This window comes from Eschrichtius robustus, chromosome X (genome assembly GCF_028021215.1).
Source record: "Eschrichtius robustus isolate mEscRob2 chromosome X, mEscRob2.pri, whole genome shotgun sequence".
Taxonomy (NCBI): Eukaryota; Metazoa; Chordata; class Mammalia; order Artiodactyla; family Eschrichtiidae; genus Eschrichtius; species Eschrichtius robustus.
The window spans coordinates 38,375,531-38,387,844 of NC_090845.1; the positions used below are offsets into that span (position 1 = coordinate 38,375,531).

General features: G+C 47.5%; 1 non-coding gene across 1 annotated transcript; it reads right to left on the reverse strand.

The window, feature by feature from the left end:
• Positions 1–2,225: 2,225 nt before the first annotated feature.
• Positions 2,226–2,298, reverse strand: TRNAG-CCC (transfer RNA glycine (anticodon CCC)). The gene has a single exon. It is a non-coding gene; the product is annotated as a tRNA-Gly (tRNA).
• Between the last annotated feature and the right edge of the window lie 10,016 nt (positions 2,299–12,314).

Consider the following 12,314-nt stretch of genomic DNA (forward strand, 5'->3'; position numbering starts at 1 on the left):
CTGGGGCTGCAGGGTCGGGGCGTTGTGGCTGCAGGAACTGAGGTGGCTCTGCTTCCGCCTGAGATCTGGGCTGCCTCTGTGGCAGTCTTCTCCCAGGACCTGTCTGTTCCAGATCCAGTGCTAAACTACAGTGTGGAGTGGGTGGAGCCAGGGGGCTCTGGCTGGGACACTAACTCTGCTTGCTCCTCAGCTTGCTGACAATAGCTGTCGCCTCGCCACCCGCACCCTAGGCCCCCCAGGCTGTCTATGCGTAGCTAGATCCAGTCATTTTCCAGGGCCTGGTTGGCCCAGATCATCAAGCTGTGGTGTAGAGTGAGCAGGCCTGGGGTGTTCGCCCCATCAGATCGGGGAGTGTGGCCAGGCGGCAGCCACCAACGCAAGGCTCTTTCTGCCCTGATTGTTGGAAAGTCAGCATGTGCACACTCCTCTCAAGTAGAGTCTAGGCTTCTCCAGCCCTTCTGTCTGTCCCAGTGGTCCTCTCAGCAGCCAAGGGGGTGTGTCTCCTCCATGCAGGACCCCAGGCGTGGGATGCCCAGATTGTGGCTCGACCTGCTTGCTCTCCAGGGTGAGGGTCCACCCATGTAGACCTTCTCTTCCTTTCTGATCCCTCCCAGGAGTGCAGGTCCCAAACCAGTACCTTTTTTCCATCCTAGCCAGTTATGTGGAGATTTTTCTTACAGCTTTGGTTGTATAGGACTTCTTCTGCCAGTTTCCAGTTAGTTTTCTGTGAGCGCTATTCCACATGTAGATGTATTTTTGATGTTTTTGTGGGGGGAGGTGAGCTCCATGTCCTCCTACTCCATCTTGAGCCCCCTCCTAATCTCCCTTTCTTAAAGTCAACCATGCAATGTGGTACAACCTAATCATTACAGTGATATGTCACCATATTCATAAGTCCCTCCCATACTCAAGGAGAGGGGATTCTACAGACTGAGGAACCCTGGGGGCCATCCCAGAATTCTGCCTATTGCAGAAAGTATACTAGAAATAGCATTCTCCCCACTCTTGTGAGGTTTTTCTTGACCACTCATTTTGAGAGTTCTATGCCTATCCAGGGTTTTGGGAAAAAAGACATATGTCACTATAACATCTGCCTAAAGGGATGCCTTTGGGCTGAGGCATTATAGCTCTCCTATTGAGACTGTAGAATGTGTTTGCTCATTATAGCAAAGATTTGTAATATAATTGGGGGTCCTATTTGTTCATTGCAGATTTTGATAGCCTGAGTTCCTTAAAAGAATCATTCACCAGAAATAAACCAGTCACAAAATGACAAATATTGTATGATTTTGCTTTTTTGAGGTATCTAGAGTAGTCAAATTCATAGAAGCAGAAAGTAGAATGGTGATTGCCAGGGGCTGGGGGGAGGGGGAATGAGGAGTTATTGTTTGATGAGTATGGAGTTTCAGTTTTACAAGATGAAAACATTCTGGAGCTCTGTTACTTAACAACGTGAATATACTTGACACTACTGAACTGTACACTTATAAATGGTTATGATAGTAAACTTTACGTTATGTGGAGGGTTTTTTTTAACCATGGTTACAAATAAAAATAAATTTTAAAAAATCATTCACCTAAGCTTTTTGTGATCTGAAGTATGAAAGAGCTCTTAAAAGCAGCCTTGGGATCAGGAAAAGTTACTAGAATGTCATAGTGGATATGGAGGATTTGTGTTCTCGACATCCATCCTACCCTCCTTTTCTGTGCCTTCCTGTACTGCAGGGTGTGGAAAGCTAGTGTTCCGAGTGTGAATTGGATTCTACCAGTTTGATGCTCTTGTGGATTACTTGGAGGGTGGGAGTGAGGCTGAGGCCACGTTCCATTGACAAGCATGGTCGTAGGGCAAGTAAGTTCCTGCAGTAGTTTTCCAGTGCCCAACACTAGCCCCATGAGTGTAAGTTGGCAGTTGTGGCAACAGCATACAAGTCTTCCTGACCCCTGGATCACAGCTAAAGCATCACGCTCTTGAAACCACCGGTCCCTATACAGCCTTCAACCTTTCTGGCTGAGGTCAAGGTAGAGTAGCTCCCCTGGCAGGCCAGTAGTTCTGTGGTATCATCCTGAGAGTCAGTCCTGGAGGGCCAGCCCAAAGCCTGATCCTCCCATTCTTTTTTTTTTTTTGCTGGGCCAGGTCTTAGCTGCGGCACGTGGGATCTTCGTTGTGGCATGTGGGATCTTTAGTTGCGGCACACGGGCTCTTAGTTGCAGCATGCGGGATCTAGTTCCCTGACCAGGGATCGAACCCGGGCCGCCTGCATTGGGAGTGCAGAGTCTTAACCACTGGACCACCAGGGAAGTCCCGATCCTCCCATTCTTACAACAATTTTGCAAATACCCAATACCCTGAATTAAATCCCTTTCTGCTTAAAATGGCTGGAGTGATTTCTTTTCCGGCAACTGAACCGTAAGTGTTCGTGATACGTGACGATCAGGCCAGTGGATGTTTTGGAATTTGATCATGCCATCATGTGAAGTTTTGGTGGCACCTGATGGAGGCCTTCTATGTAAATGGGACGTTGGCGGTTATTCCCATCTGCCCCACTTTCACCCTTCTCCCTTACGCTGGGCCTCAAACCCAGCTGGACCTCTGCTGCTGCTGGGCAATGCTTTATTTCTGTCCTTTCCCTTTTGTAGCTACTGGAAAACTTTTTTCCTCTTCTTCATCCACCTACCTGATTGTAGCAGACTCTAAGGCTCTCCACCCAAGGCATTTCCCCTACCTGTTCCCTGCTAACAGAATCCAGTTTTCTTTGGGCATTAGGCAAAGATCTCTTAATTTTAGGTAATATGTTTTATGATGGGTTTGTGACACAGTCTTGGCTAATAAGGGGAAGTCTCCTGGGAAGCTTCTGAAGAGAATGTTTCTTCCTGACAAGAGGCGAGAGTGAAGGAGTTTTCTCATTGCCTGACTGTCTGTGACTTCCTCTCCTAAAATAAACACTTGATGCCTGGAGCTATGGCAGCCATCTTGACACTACAAGGTAGCAAGCATGGGGAGAAAAAGTCAATAATTAAGGATGGCAAGGCAGAGTGGCTGATAGAACCGGTGCCCCCATACAATCAATGAACCATGGGCAAACCTTGAAACTGCCTACCTCCAGACTTCTTGCTTGCTAAGCAGTAAAGGCCTTTGGGATATAAGCCACTATTAGTTGGATTTGGGGGTACTTGAAGCCAAAAGCCTTCCTAACTGATACTTCCAGCCCATTCCTGATAACTCTCAACAGATGCCCTTGCCTTTGAGTTTATAGAGAAAATGAAGTCCACTTCCGGCCCACTACCCCCCTGACATACAAGATTTCTTCCTCTGCTCTTGTCTCATAGCCAAGGGCCTGTTATCTAATCTGAGGCTAATCTCTCCCTTGTGTTCTGGGCACCAGCTCCTCTGCAGGGACCTGGGTAGTCATCTTTCTCTCCTGCATCTTCCATCTCCTGCTCTCCCGTAGCCCCTTTCCAACTGTGGTCTTGAGTAAGCACCCAAGGCTGTGTGTACTGGACCGGGTGGACATGTCTCATCCTAATCACCAGGTAACTGCTTCTCAAGGGCCCCTTCCTGGTCCCCTGGGTGAGGCCCCGGAGGTGAAAGAAGCAAGGGGCTAACGGCTTGGAACTGTTCTCTGACCCCAGAGTGAGTGGCTGCCCAGGTCTGGGGATGGACTGTGGGGTACTCAGGCCAATGCCTGCTTTCCACTGCAAGGCTTTTTTTTCCTTCTGCCTTTTGTCCTTATGTTTATTGAGAGCATATTTTCTTTATCTTTAAGGCTTTTACAGCTTTGTATCTTTGCCTCGTTTTAGTATATTCTGTTGTTATGATTTATGCTGCTTTTACTGGCTCTTTACCCTCAGCACATAAACATGTTTAAGTTTTCCACAGCTTAAAAAAATAAAATAAAAAAACCCTTCCTTGACCCTGCATTCTCATCGAGTTTCAGCATCCTCTCTCTCTCTCCCCCCACCGCCCCCTTCTCTTCGTCGTGAGCTCTTTGGGAATCCTCTGCACGCACTGCACGGTGTTTCTTCACATCCCACTCAATCCTTAACTCTCATCTCCAAGACAGGAAACTCAGCCCAGCCTTGCTTAGCACAATGGGGGTTTTATTGGCAGGATGCTAGGAATCTCGCACGACTGTGGGAAGAAAAGAAGGAAAGGGATGCAGCTGGGCCACCAGATCCCCTGGGACTTTTTTCTTGTGGCCCTTACACTCTCTCTACTCCCAGCTTCTTTTGGAATGATGTCATTCTTTCCTCCACGTTATGCCCAACTGCTCCAGACCCTTCTACCCCCATGGCTCCCTTTAACTCCAGTTTGAAAATCTCAGGGAAGGATTCTGATTGGTCCAGCCTGAGTCAGGTATCTTCCCATGGATCAATCAGCCATGGCGCCAGGAGGCAAAGTCGCATAGCTGAGACAAAACCTCAGAGGAGGGGGATTGTGAGCCAGCTTCTCAGCTGGCTTCTCCCTTACCAGCAGCACTTGCTTTAAACTCCTCTCGTGCACCTCTTGGTGCCCCACCCACGTGGTACAGGCCTTTCCTCTTCATCCCACTGCTGACACCTGCCTGAAGCCATGAGCTCTGCTCTGCCCGTATATGAAACAGGTCAGCAATGCTGAGAGATTATGGCACCTCTGGCTGGCTCAACCATGACCCTCGGGTGTAGAACCAGCCCAGCTTCCTTGAGAGGGCAAATGTGGGGGCCATAGAGATGTGCCCCCAGGTCCCCTTCAGGGAGGGACTTGTGGCCCCATTGTCAGCAGAAAACCACCTCGCCCCAAAGGCACTTCCTGGGGTAGCCGGCATCCAATGATTGGTTATTTCATCCACCGTGGGACAACTCTGACAGGCTCTACATGCTTCAGCGTCTCCCATAGGGTCTGTCCAGGTTTGCCAGGCCAGCTTTGCAGTTCAAGCCCTCCCCTGTCCCAGTCCCGCTTTCTCCCCCTCCTTTCACTGATGGCAGTCCTAGTAACTATCTCACATGCCAAACTCCATTTCGGTTTCTGCCTCCAGAGAACCTAACCCGTGATAGATACCCCTGAGCTATGTGTCTCGCACCGTCTCCCAGGGGTCCCTGTGGGATTGAGCACCAGTTGCCCACAGTGGGAACCAGCTTGGTGATGCTCCCTTTATTGGCCGCCTTCCCTTTCCCATCCCACTTCCCCACTGCCCATAGTCTCTAAATCTCCTAAAACCTACTTCCTCTCAAGTCCCTGTCTCAGGGACAACCCACACTCAGACACCAGGATTATTGTGAATTTTTTGCTAAATACAAGAATCCCAGCCTTTATCTGCAACATGTATCACTGTGACCATGAGCTCTTCTTGAAGTGCTTTCCTCCCTCAGCTTGCTGGGTTTCTTGCCCCCTTGCTGCCCACTGCTTTGCCCACCCTTCTTCCTCTGGCCACCCCAGGATTACAGCTTGGCTTCCTCCGAACACCCAACACATCCCAAGGGAATTCAGACAAGCCCCTGAAGTCGACCATCACTACACAGGGATGACCCACCCTGTCTGTCTCCTGCCCAGATCTCTCTCTTGAGCTCTGGACTCAGATATCCAACTGCCTCCAGGCCATCTCTACGTGGCTGTCCCACAAGTGCTTCAAATCAATATGGCAGAAGTAAATTCATTACCTTTTTTAAAGCCAGCTTCCCCTCCTTACAGTCCCCTTTTCATCAAATAACATCACTGTTTTTTGTCCCCAAAGCCAGCTATCTGGGAGTCACCCAACCTCCTACCCATCTTCCCACTGCCCCATTAGCGCTTGTCCTGGTGCCAACCCACCTCCCACCTTCAGTCAGTCTCCCCATTCCCAGGCTCTGCCCTCCATTAGCATGTGACCTCAAATAACTCATCAAATCTCTCTTAGCCTCAGTTTCTACATCTGTAAAATGGGCTATTCGTACTAGTACCTATTCTTTTAGAGTTGCTGCGAGGTTTAAAAGATATTGCACGTATAAAATGCTTAGAAAAGTGTATGGCACATAGTAAGTACTCAATGAGTGTTAACTTTTTATTATTGTTTTTGTTGTTGTTTATCCTTCTAAAGGCCTCATCAATTTTCATCTTGTACTGTAGCCACTTACATGCCATCTTTAAATACCCTATCGGTTTGCAAGATTCTTGGGGGCAGTGCTATATCTTATTCATCTGTCTATCTGTCTATGACCGGTTTCCCTCTCCTCCTAATTCCTGTCAGCCACACTTCCGCTCGTATCTGGTAGCGTTGGAGCAGCTAGGGCAATTTTTTCTCATATCCAGCTAAGAGGAAGTTGAGTGGGGGGATATATTTAATTGGGGTTCAGTGGGATATTTTGTGTGTACAGTCGATCTTTGAACAACATGAGTTTGAACTGCAAGGATCCACTTATACACAGATTCTTTTCATGCTCCTACATTTGCTATCCGAGGTTGGTTGAATCTGCACATGCGGAATCCACAGATAGGGAGGGCCGACTCTGGGACTAGAGCATACATGGATTTTAATATCCTCTGCTGGCCCTGGAACCAATCCTCAGAGAATGCCGTGGGCCGGCTGTACTTTTAAGATATCACTAGCCATCCCAGTGTAAGAATAGCTTCCAGAGACAGTCTCACTACTCGCTGGATTGACTCCCCAGGTGACGTAACATGAAGACTCAGGCCCAGAGGTTGTATCTCAAGGTAAATGTGTCCTATGGCACGCAGAACCAGAAGCATGCAGGTAGTGGCGGAGAAACAAGGTTCAAAAGGCATGGAATCAGAAGCTACTCTGTGGAAAACTCTTCCAATCATCAGACGAAAAATTCTAAGCAGGGGCAAGTTCTTACTTATCCCTAGATAACAGAAATTCTCTCCTGTCGGGAATATATTCAGCAAGGCAATGGATACAATTACGAATGTACCATATATTCCTTTTTCCTTTCTCATGGAATGTATGTGGAAGAGAATTTATCAGAATTCTTGCAGGGGACAAACCTATAGCAGTACAACAAGCAGTGAGTAGGTCTTTGTGTGAAGTCGCATGTTTTATCCACCCCAGTGATTTGGCCCACATCTTAGAGTATCTAATGCCTCTTGTTCTGATGAAGCCTAGCAATTCCAGATGAAACATCAAGCAAAATTGCCACTGATGGCAGCAAAATACCCTAAAGAAACGTATTTATCAATGAGTCAATTTTTATCCCATAAGAGTAATTCGATTACATAATTATGTAGCCCAATACAATGTAGTGGCAATTTAAGAAGGCATTTGAATTGTTCTTGTATGCCCTAAATTTCAGATTAACTTTATGTGTTTTTTCAGGATTATTGATCAAACCCCAAATCGATCAACAAGTATGCAGCCCAAAATTGTCACATAAAAAGTACTACAGAGGTGTGTTAGGCAGTCAATAAAAATATTATGTTACACTGTCTGGGTTTTGTGAGGTTTAGGTGGTAGTCTACTCTTTAAAATCCAGAATTTCTTGTGATTTCTTGTCATACCTAATTTTGTACCTGTAATCGTCTATACTTTTACTTAAAGAGGGATCCCAGGATTGTGAGTTTCAGGCCTCACAAAGCCTGGGTCTTCTTCTGATTTCACCCCACGACCTTACACATGTGTGTGCCATCACCCCTGTTCTGGTACCCACCACGCACCATGGACGTTTCCACAGCCAGGCATGCTGGGAGGTATCTTGACAGAGGGAAGAAAGAGCCAAGTAAAAAGGGCTTTGGTTCTATCATGTAATAGAGCTGGGACTTGAAAACCACAGAGGTGAAACGGTGGGGCAAATTCAATCAGCCAACTCCCACTTTGGGGATTGAGGCACAGGAATGTTTGGCAAATAGAAAAAGGGGCGGGGCGGGGTGGGGGGAGACCCAGAAGAGGCTGCAGTTCTGGGCTTGACCACAAGATGGAGGTAAAAGAGTGGTCCCTCCATTCAGTCAAAAACTCATTAAGAGCTAATCAAGGGGGCTTCCCTGGTGGTGCGGTGGTTGAGAATCTGCCTGCTAATGCAGGGGACACAGGTTCGAGCCCTGGTCTGGGAAGATCCCACATGCCGCGGAGCAACTGGGCCCGTGAGCCACAACTGCTGAGCCTGCGCGTCTGGAGCCTGTGCTCCGCAACAAGAGAGGCCACGATAGTGAGAGGCCCGCGCACTGCGATGAAGAGTGGCCCCCGCTTGCCGCAACTAGAGGAAGCCCTAGCACAGAAACAAAGACCCAACACAGCCAAAAAAATAAATAAATAAAACTCTACCATGAATGTAATATTAAAAAAAAAAAAAAAAAAAGAGCTAATCAAGGGAAAGTGGGTTTTTCATGTTCCCTACCTGTGCCTTCTCACCTTTGCCAAGCCTCACTGCACTTACTATTTTTTCATTCTTTTTGGTTAAAGTCGTCACAAATCTGCGTTTCTGTTTGTTAACTCAACTGTAGCCTGCACATCGTCTTCTAGACATCTTCCCCTGCTTCTTATGGTTAAGGATTATGTTCTTATTAGCTGTTATTAGAAGAATTTTCTGACTCAGAAGTTTCAGGACTTAAAGCTATAGTCTTAGTTCAATAATTGCCTGATTATTTGCTGCTATGCTTGGAACTTTCATTACCTGGCTTCTATTTTGCATGCATTTCTCCACACCCCCGAGTCGGGGCTCTGAACAGAGCGCTATCTGCAACACCAGCCCTCATTCCCGTCTGTCTGAGAGAGATATGGTTCCATCTATTTTTTACTGGGGCCCTGTGAAGGCTGAATGACTCCTATGTTAACCATAAAAAAAAAAAACGGAGCAACTTGCCTAAGAAAGACAATGATAGAAATAGAGTCAGGCTTCCTGGATCCAATTCTGCATTTTCCAAGCTGGCAGTGGCCACTATCGGCCCCTTCCCCTGCAAGGTTTTGGCAGTCCTCTAGCCCTTTAGGCCAACACCATTAGTTCAGAACACATCACACAGAAAGCATGGGGCAGTGACCAGAATTCACCACCTTCTTGATTTCTTTTGAGAGCTTTGCCGTTGCTGAGGGCTCTTGACCCAAACGTGTACTTGGTGTATTGGTGAGGGCTCTTGCTGGAAAACCATGCTAACGATGAGAGGGTGAAGAGTACAACTCAAGAGCCGCCATGCTGTCATCCCGAGTGCCCAGATGCGTGTGCTTCTCCAGTAGTTGAGGCTACAATGTTTGTCTTTGATGAGTCGTAAGCTTTCCTTATAGTGATGACACTGCTGGCTGAGGTTGGAGATTACATCTGTGTGAGAGGACGCAGCAGATGTGACTGGCCCAGAGTCACAGCAGCTCTTGGCTGCACCTTTAGTAAATCCCCTCGTTCCTTGACTGCCCCAGGATTGCCAAATCCCGTGGGACAACAGGCGCCTTTTCAAAGCAGGTGGAGGGAGCAGAATCGGAAACATCCTGGCCGGTTTCCCCTGCAAAGTGCCTTTCTGGCTCTAGATCGTGGTGGTTCTGTTTTGCCTCGTAGAAGTAGCCCGCTCCGGACAGCAGCTTGGTTCTCTGGTTGGGCAGAACAGGTGAACCAGCTCTAGACAAGGAATTAGGGGACCTATGTTCAGATGCCAGCTGTGTGACTGTGGCATGCCCCTTCAGGAATGAAGGGCTTCTTCCTCCCAGCTGAGGGAGCCCCTCCAGCCAAGGCCACACTTTTCCCAGGTAGCCTACCTCCAATGACTGATTGCCAAGGGGCCATGAAGGCTCAGCCCTCTTGCCCCACCTTCAGAAGGCGCCAAGTCTCATTCTATCTTTCAGACTCTAGAGTCAGCTAAGGCTTCCCTGAAGCCTGCATCGCAGCTGAATTTCTCCGTCTGGCCACTCTTGCCTTCTCCCCTCCCTTCCTCAGGGCTGGATACCAAGGGCTCTCCCTAGTAAACCTCCTGCACATTAAACTCCATCTCCGAGTCCTCCTCCTGGGGAACCCAGCACGAGGCAGTGACCTTGGGGAAGGCAAGCACCCTTTCTGTACTGTGTTAGGAGGCTATCCGAAAGCCCTGGAGCTATGTTCAGTGCCACTCCCAGGGTTCCCTTGGTGGTCATTTTCGCAGCTGCCCGCTACAGCTCCCACCAGCTCTTGGCAAGTAGACCCCCCCAAAGAACCCAAAGTTTCAGAAGCCTGAGAACCCGAGCACGTATGGAAGCGGCTGCTCACCGAGGCAGGTTAGCGGGCAATGCTGGGATCCTGTAGCTCTCAGCCCCAATTCAAAAAGCGCTGCTATATGATATAACGAAGGGATCATTTCCCCACTCAGTCCCTCCAGCCTGGAGACAGGCCTGGGAGGTTCTCCACTCTCATTGGAGGTTGTCCATGTTGACCTTTGCTCTCTTTCTTCCTCTAGGGCGCCCTGCCCAATAGAAATCAAATTCAAGTCACATCGGGAATCTTCCATTTTCTAGGAGCCACACACACAAAAGTAAAAAGAAGCAGACAAAACTGATTGCAGTAATATACTTTACTTAAGCCAATATATCCAAAAGATCATTTCAACATATAATCAATCCAAAAATAATATTGAGGTATTTTCAGTCCTTCTTGTTCATACTGAAGTCTTTGAACTTTGGTGCCTATGTGACATAGCACCTCTCAGTTTGGACTGGTCACATTGTAAGCATCCGGTAGCCACGGTGGTGACCGCATTGGTCACAGGTTATATAAGTGACGGGGGTTACAGAAGAAGGCAGATGAGGATCTGGGATTTCGAAACTGAGCGCTTCTGCTTCTACGGCTAATGAGTTTTAAGCCTGAACTCGAAGGTTCTTACTGGCCTTCACTGCTCATTGCTCCATAAGTTAGGGATCATGCTATATCTGCCTCCTAATGCAGGGGTGAGACTTTATTTAACAAGCTAGCATCCCTAAAGCACCTGGCATGCCTGTACATTATTCAGAAGCAATGGGCTTCTTATGGCCCACCTCAACCTCCACCTGCAATTAGCAGTACCAGCCAGGACGGACACTCGTGTTTGAAAGCAATAATACGTAAGACATCTTTATTTTGAGTTTCATTTGTGCACCTCATACAAAGTCTTGACCAATTTTCTAATCCCAATCAGGAAAGGAAGCATTTGGAGAGAGGTATCATGCTACGTGTTCCTTTAAAATGTAAAACGTTTAATTAGATGCCAAGGATTGAAAATCTTGATTCAGAGCCCGAAATGGCTAATAAGGTTTTATTGTTGCTATTACTTAGAGGTTTTATAGAACTATAGGCTTGCAGAGAGCTTTTCAATCACTTGAGAGAATCTAAGTTTGTTAACAGTGAGATGAAAAAACGTTCTATTCATCAGGAGAGACAACATACATAATACCTTAAGTATTTAAGAATTACAACCCTGCTATGAGAACTCCTGAAATTACTTCTACGTGGATGCAAGAGATTCTCGTTAGAGGTACAGGACATTAATGCAGATACCAATGTTATTACCCTGCTGAGTCTGCAAGGGTGAACTTTTGCAAGTCAGGAAATAGAGATGTTTCTAAAACAAACATTAGCTGGCTCTAGTTACACATATGGAGCTTTTTGCCCACGCGTGAATTGTGAACATTTTTCTAAAGGAGCTCTTAAGGTTTTATGGGTGATTATATTATAAAATCGTACATAGTTCCAATATGGCCTAATTTATGACTGCTCTGGGTCACCAAAATCTCCCAGGATTCCACTGTTGAGGCTGCTGCAATTGGAGACAAATTTGCACCAATTCCTCTATAAATATTATCAGTGGGGCAGCCTGGGCTGGAAAGTAGGTGAAAAATGGATTTCCCCTTCCTGTGTGTACCAAAGGCTAATTCAGGCCCTCTAGACTTTTGACTGTATCAGTGAGCTTCTACTACAGCAACGCCACCTAACAACTCAAAGCTCAGTACTTATGCAACGAGATGGCTGGCTAGGTAGCTCTGCTGATCTCAGCCGGACTCACTCATGGCTAGCTGGTGGCTGATCGCGGCTGGCCTCAGCTCCTCTCCACTCCACATGTTTCTCACGGTCCAGCAGGCTAGCTCGGGCATACTGTCATGGAGATGGCACATACCCAAGAGAGAGTAAGTTCCAATGGATGGGCCATTTTTTTTTTTTAATAAATTTATTTTATTTATTTATTTATTTATTTTTGGCTGTGTTGGGTCTTCGTTTCTGTGTGAGGGCTTTCTCTAGTTGCGGCGAGAGGGGGCCACTCTTCATCGCGGTGCGCGGGCCTCTCACCGTCGCGGCCTCTCTTGTTGCGGAGCACAGGCTCCAGATGCGCAGGCTCAGTAGTTGTGGCTCATGGGCCCAGTTGCTCCGTGGCATGTGGGATCTTCCCAGACCAGGGCTCGAACCTGTGTCCCCTGCATTGGCAGGCA